We start from the raw sequence: 6,103 nt of genomic DNA on the forward strand, positions 1-6,103 counted from the left end.
TTGATCCTATTTCGGTGAATTTGACATCTGCCTTACATATAACAGATTAGCGGTTTAGCAGTTTTAATTTAGTTTGAGTGAAGGAATTCATTTTATAGCAAAATCCGAAATCGTGAAGAACTCATGAAAGTAAGCTTATTCTCGGATTCCTGAAACTTTAGATTTGCTCTTTCTTTTACTGCAAAGTACAACGTTGTTTTTTTTGTTTAAATCTTTCTAGACATGGTAAATATTAAGGACAAAGCAGTTTTCACATAGTTTGAGTGAAGGAATTCATTTTATAGATAAAATCCCAAGAGTCTGCTGAGAAAAGAGAGTGAATGCGAAGTAGACTTTAACACGGCTATGGGAGCGAGCCGAGTGTGGGCTAACCGGGAGAATTGCTTGAAAGAAACGCGACACCGAATGAGCGATCAGAACAAAGCCTCAATACGGGATTCTCGTGGTGTTTTTGTTGCTGCCTTGTCTTTTGCACAGAGTAAAAGACAAGGCAGCCATCGAATAGGGCCCGATTGTTCCTGGTTGGTCAGCCGAGGAGCAAGGGGGGGGGGGGGGGGAGCAAGCGTCTCAACCAAGCAAAGCTCACCATGGGGAAGGTGGCTATGCCAACTAGCCTGATGCCCTGCTCCCGCAGTGACGGATAATCGTACTCTGGTTTCTCTTCATAACGTACAAGTCTTTCGCCTTTTACTAAAGATTTCTGTGGAGAGCAGCACTAATGAGTTGTTTCTATTTTTGGCAGGCTTTACCTTTGCGGGTGAAGCCCTTTCTGTCTGTGCAAAAGAAATCTTCTTACTGTGCAGAGTGACTTCTCTGAGTAGAGTCGCCTTACTTGTTGCGACTGTGCCGATGTTCGAAGCTGGAGTGCAAAGTTGTTGCTTGAATGGTGCTTGCTGGAGCGTGCGGGAGTGCAAAGTTATACCATTTAAAAGGGCTGAAGAGTGCTCAGTGCAGCGGGTGGGCGACACTCTGGCCACCTTGAAAACCGAGGTTACATCCACTAGCAGGGGCAGCCCAAGTTCTGCCGCAAGTGTGGTGAGCATGGGCACCTGGTTGAGGCTTGTACCAAGGTGTTATGTGGGAAGAGCAGAGAAATTGGGCAAACTTTTGGAGAGTGTCCAAATGGCAGGAAATGTAATCTCTGTGGAGAATTAAATCACCTCTTCAGAGATTGCCCTAAATCTTTTGCCAACAAATTAAAGACGGTAAAGCCACAGTCAAGCCAACAAAGAGAAGGACCAAAGGTGGCAGTTGGTGAACAAAGTGAAGAGGTTGACCCAATAAATTCAAACTTCCCGCCAAAAGCTTGGATTGGAAGTGAGGAGCAAAAAGGGGAGGGGTCTGTAGAGGCCTCACCACTCAGTGTTGAAGTCTGTGAGAATTCACAGGCAGAGGGTGGAGCTACGCTAAATGAGGAGGAAGAGCAGACAGGTGAGTCTAGTGAAGATACTCACCTCCCCGAAGGTCAACAGCCGAAGAGGACGGCATCTGAGCCTCTGATTCCCCAGTGGTATCAGAGAAGAGGGGAAGGGTTAGGTCCCTTTCAGACAGTTCTTCAGTGGAAGAACCTAGAGTCTTCCCCTCCGACTCACCAAATGAGGTCTCCTTTTTAACTTCAGCTCTGCAATCAACCCCCAGGGACTCAAAGTTAAATGCAACATTGCGTCAGAGGCCAACACCGAGAGTCCGAAAAGGAAATATAGATCACCCTACTCACTTTTCACCTAAAGAAATGAAGGAAGAGCTAGTTTCCCAAGAAATAACCTGTGTGTAATTTGTTTTGATAACTTAGAAAAACGAAAATGACATACCTACTTTCCTTTATGCTTTTAATGGTTCTCACCTTCTCAACACTAAATGTGAGAAGTGTGAAATCAAAGACAAGAGCCCAGAGTATTTTATCCTTCTTAGACTCCATAAAATCAGATGTGTTTTTAATACAAGAATGTGGACTACCTTTTTTAAAAAAACCATAGACAATGGGAGGAAATGTGGCCCCATTTATCGATATGGAGTGGCTCAAATCAAAATAAAAATGATGGTGTGGCCATTCTAATAAAAAATCCGCATGTTCTGGTGAAAGGTAGCACAGTGGTGAGAGACGGACGGGCACTTTTAGCACACTTGAATTTTATGGGGCAAGACTTTAACCTCTTAAATATTTATGGTTTCAATGGAAAAAATGAAAGGTATGACCTTTTAGAAGATATACAGCTTTACATGCTAGGGCAAGTACCTTTAGTTGTAGGAGGGGGTTTTAACTGTATCTTGAGCAGGAAAGATAGAAAAAGAGCAGGGGTAGATTTTAAAGTGGATAAGACTTCGATTTTACTTCAGGGCATATGCAGGGATTTTAAGCTTACTGACTGTTTTAAAACCATGCATCCCAGAGAGGAGGGCTTCACCTGGTTTAGTCATGATGGCACCAGAGCCTCTCGCATTGATTATTTCTTTACTAGAGATTGCCCACCCACTGATGTTAGATTAACCCCTGTTTTCTTTTCAGACCACCTTATGCTCTCCTGCACCCTTTCACCCCCTTCTGGTGTGACGGTAGGAAGTGGTCTGTGGAAACTCAACTGTTCCCTGTTGGAGGATGAAATCATAGTCAGTCAGTACAGGGAATGTTATAAAGAGTGGCAGACCCTTCAAGACCTCTACGAAACACATGCACAATGGTGGGAAATGGTGAAGGAAACGACCCAGACTTTTTTTAAACAGCAAGGTAAACGTAAAAAAAGGAAAGAGAATAGATGTATGATGGGACTACATAAACGCTTACAGCGCTACTTTAAACTAAATCAGTGTGGCATAGACTTTAAAGAAGAAATCAAAGATGTCAAAAAGGAAATGTCAGTTTCAGCAGAAATAAAGAGTAAAGGAATTTTTGTAAGAAGCAGGGAGCAGGAAATTGAGGAAGGTGAAAAATAAAGAAAGTTATAAATAAAAAGGAGTGTATTCAAAATCTAAAAAGAGAAGATGGGTTTTTAACAAAATCCACACAAGAGATGATTGAAACTGTACATACCTTTTATAGTAACATGTACAAAGAGAAACCAGTGCACTTGGAAACATCGGCAGAAATCTTAAAATTCGTTGACAAAACCGTAAAAGAGAATGCACACTTGACACAGAATTTTACTGCTTTAGAGTTAAAAAAATGCCTAACAGGTTTTAAGAGAAGTCGAGCTCCGGGTTTAGACGGGCTTCCTGCAGAATTCTATCTGACCTATTGGGACCTTTTATCATCAGACATTTTAGATGTTTTTAAAGATTTTGAAAAACTCGACCGACTGCCTGACAGTTTTAGAGTGGGAATAGTGACTCTACTTTATAAAAAAAATGATAAGACTGACCTAAAGAATTGGAGGCCCATCACACTTTTAAACTTTGACTGTAAACTTTTTAGCAAGGTTTTAGCGACACGGATGTCCTCTGTTTTAGAGGAGGTAATTCACCCAGACCAAACTTGTGCCATCTCAGGGAGACAACTCACCGACAGCCTCGTACTGATTCGAGACATCATTGATTACGCTAGAGACAGAAACACCCGGCTTGTCATCTTAAATTTAGACTTTGAAAAAGCATTTGATCGGGTCTCGCATCAATATCTCTTTCAGGTGTTGCAGCCATCGAAAAGGGCCCGATTGAAGGGCCCCCCCCCCCCCTGCTCCTCGGCTGACCAAGTAGAAACAATCTATTCGATGGCTGCCTTGTCTTTTACTCTGTGCAAAAGACAAGGCAGCCACAAACACCACGGGAACACCGTATTGAGGCTTTGTTCTGACCACTCATTCGGTGTCGCGTTTCTTTCAAGCAATTCTCCCGGTTAGCCCGCACTCGGCTCGCTCCCAGAGCCGTGTTAAAGTCCACTTCGCATTCACTCTCTTTTCTCAGCAGATTAAAAGAAAGTTTCATCTTGGGCTCCCTGAAACTTCCATCCTGCACCGCTGTTTGCTTTTTCACAAGAGCAGAGGAGAGCGCACCGTTCCCAGCGGCACTGCAGTACCGGGTCGAGGCTTGGAGTGAACGGAGCAAGCTTCTTTTTCAACTCCTATTCTTAAAAATCCATTTAATATGTTGTCCTCGTATAGAGGACATATTAAACTGATAAGAACAGATACTACACTTGATCTTAGCCAAAAGGCCGAGAAGCGATAACTGTCCACTGTTTCAGGTCCGAGGGCCCTTGCTGGCACAATGCGCACTTGTAGCAATGTTCTTTTTATGGCCATAGGTGGCCAGAGTGTCACGTTGCACCTCCGCCCACCCGCTGCACTGAGCACTCTTCAGCCCTTTTAAATGGTATAACTTTGCACTCCCGCATGCTCCAGCAAGCACCATTCAAGCAACAACTTTGCACTCCAGCTTCGAACATCGGCACAGTCGCAACAAGTAAGGCGACTCTACTCAGAGAAGTCACTCTGCAAAGTAGCAAGATTTCTTTTGCACAGACAGAAAGGGCTTCACCCGCAAAGGTAAAGCCTGCCAATAATAGAAACAACTCATTAGTGCTGCTCTCCACGGAGGTCTTTAGTAAAAGGCGAAAGACTTGTATGTTATGAAGAGAAACCAGAGTACAATTATCCGTCACTGCGGGAGCAGGGCATCAGGCTAGTTGGTATAGTCACCTTCCCCATGGTGAGCTTTGCTTGGTTGAGACGCTTGCCCCCCCCCCCCCCCCCCCCCCCCCCCTTGCTCCTCGGCTGACCAAGTAGGAACAATCGGGCCCTATTCGATGGCTGCCTTGTCTTTTACTCTATGCAAAAGACAAGGCAGCAACAAAAACACCACGAGAATCCCGTATTGAGGCTTTGTTCTGACCGCTCATTCGGTGTCGCGTTTCTTTCAAGCAATTCTCCCGGTTAGCCCACACTCGGCTCGCTCCCATAGCCGTGTTAAAGTCTACTTCGCATTCACTCTCTTTTCTCAGCAGACTCTTGGGATTTTATCTATAAAATGAATTCCTTCACTCAAACTATGTGAAAACTGCTTTGTCCTTAATATTTACCATGTCTAGAAAGATTTAAACAAAAAAAACAACGTTGTACTTTGCAGTAAAAGAAAGAGCAAATCTAAAGTTTCAGGAATCCGAGAATAAGCTTACTTTCATGAGTTCTTCACGATTTCGGATTTTGCTATAAAATGAATTCCTTCACTCAAACTAAATTAAAACTGCTAAACCGCTAATCTGTTATATGTAAGGCAGATGTCAAATTCACTGAAATAGGATCAAAGGGTATTCGGCCAATCGAGCTGTAGCAGCTTCGGTAAAAGAGTATAAGTTGAAGAGTTTGTGAATAAAGGTGTGCGCACACATAGTGTGCTGTACGAAAATAGGCAGGGAGCAATGCCGGCTGGGGTATATGTTCTTGTATGTTGTCTGCCTGTTTGATTTGAATGTGTTGTGTAAGTGTCCTCTTGAATGTTACATGTTTGGGCTTTGACACGCTTCACTGTGGTTGTTAACTGTGTGGTGTGTCCTGAAATGTTATATGTTTGGGCTGTGTGACATGCTTAATGCTTGTCAGTAGCTACCCACTTATTCATATATAGCAACTGACAACATAAGAAGTCCTTGTAGAAGTATCCTTATTGATAATAGATCACTAATTCATAGTGATAGAACAGTAGATGAACAGGTGCTTGCACATGTCTCACGAAAATAAAATGGGTGTATGATTGCTGACGGCAGAGCAATACTGCCAAACTTATGAGTTCTTGTGGCAAACTTGATTCAGTGTCTTGACGTGTATACGCTGTTTCGCTGACTTGATTGTCACAAGAAACAAAGTGTGTTTGATAAGATCCGACCATTTTATTACAGGAGGATCAGTATGTATGGATTCTGATGTGACTGATAAACCCATTCGTATCTTAAGCATAATCTAATACGTGAGACAACGCCCTGGCACACGATAAAAAAAAAAAAAGAGAGAGAGCGGTTTTGTGTCCCCACAGTCCATAACGTAGAAAAGAGAGAAAAAAGCCTTTCTGATTTGGTGTGTGTGCTCATAGTGCAGAGTGTAGAGAAAAGAAAGCCGTTTTGGTGTCACTGGTGTTGTGACTTACACACACACATTTCTAAATTGAGAAAGGAAAT

At 43.1% G+C, this 6,103-nt stretch overlaps 3 non-coding genes across 3 annotated transcripts; 1 reads left to right on the plus strand and 2 right to left on the minus strand.

The window, feature by feature from the left end:
• Nucleotides 1–646: 646 nt before the first annotated feature.
• Nucleotides 647–760, plus strand: LOC140310653 (U5 spliceosomal RNA). Its single transcript, XR_011916703.1, has one exon. It is a non-coding gene; the product is annotated as a U5 spliceosomal RNA (small nuclear RNA).
• Nucleotides 761–3,975: 3,215 nt separating this feature from the next.
• On the minus strand, nt 3,976–4,159 carry LOC140310427 (U2 spliceosomal RNA). The gene has a single exon (XR_011916500.1). It is a non-coding gene; the product is annotated as a U2 spliceosomal RNA (small nuclear RNA).
• A 308-nt stretch (nt 4,160–4,467) lies between these two features.
• LOC140310783 (U5 spliceosomal RNA) lies at nt 4,468–4,581 on the minus strand. Its single transcript, XR_011916821.1, has one exon. It is a non-coding gene; the product is annotated as a U5 spliceosomal RNA (small nuclear RNA).
• Between the last annotated feature and the right edge of the window lie 1,522 nt (nt 4,582–6,103).

Source organism: Leuresthes tenuis, unplaced genomic scaffold (assembly GCF_036924035.1).
Source record: "Leuresthes tenuis unplaced genomic scaffold, fLeuTen1.0.hap1 SCAF_6, whole genome shotgun sequence".
In the NCBI taxonomy this organism is placed as follows: Eukaryota; Metazoa; Chordata; class Actinopteri; order Atheriniformes; family Atherinopsidae; genus Leuresthes; species Leuresthes tenuis.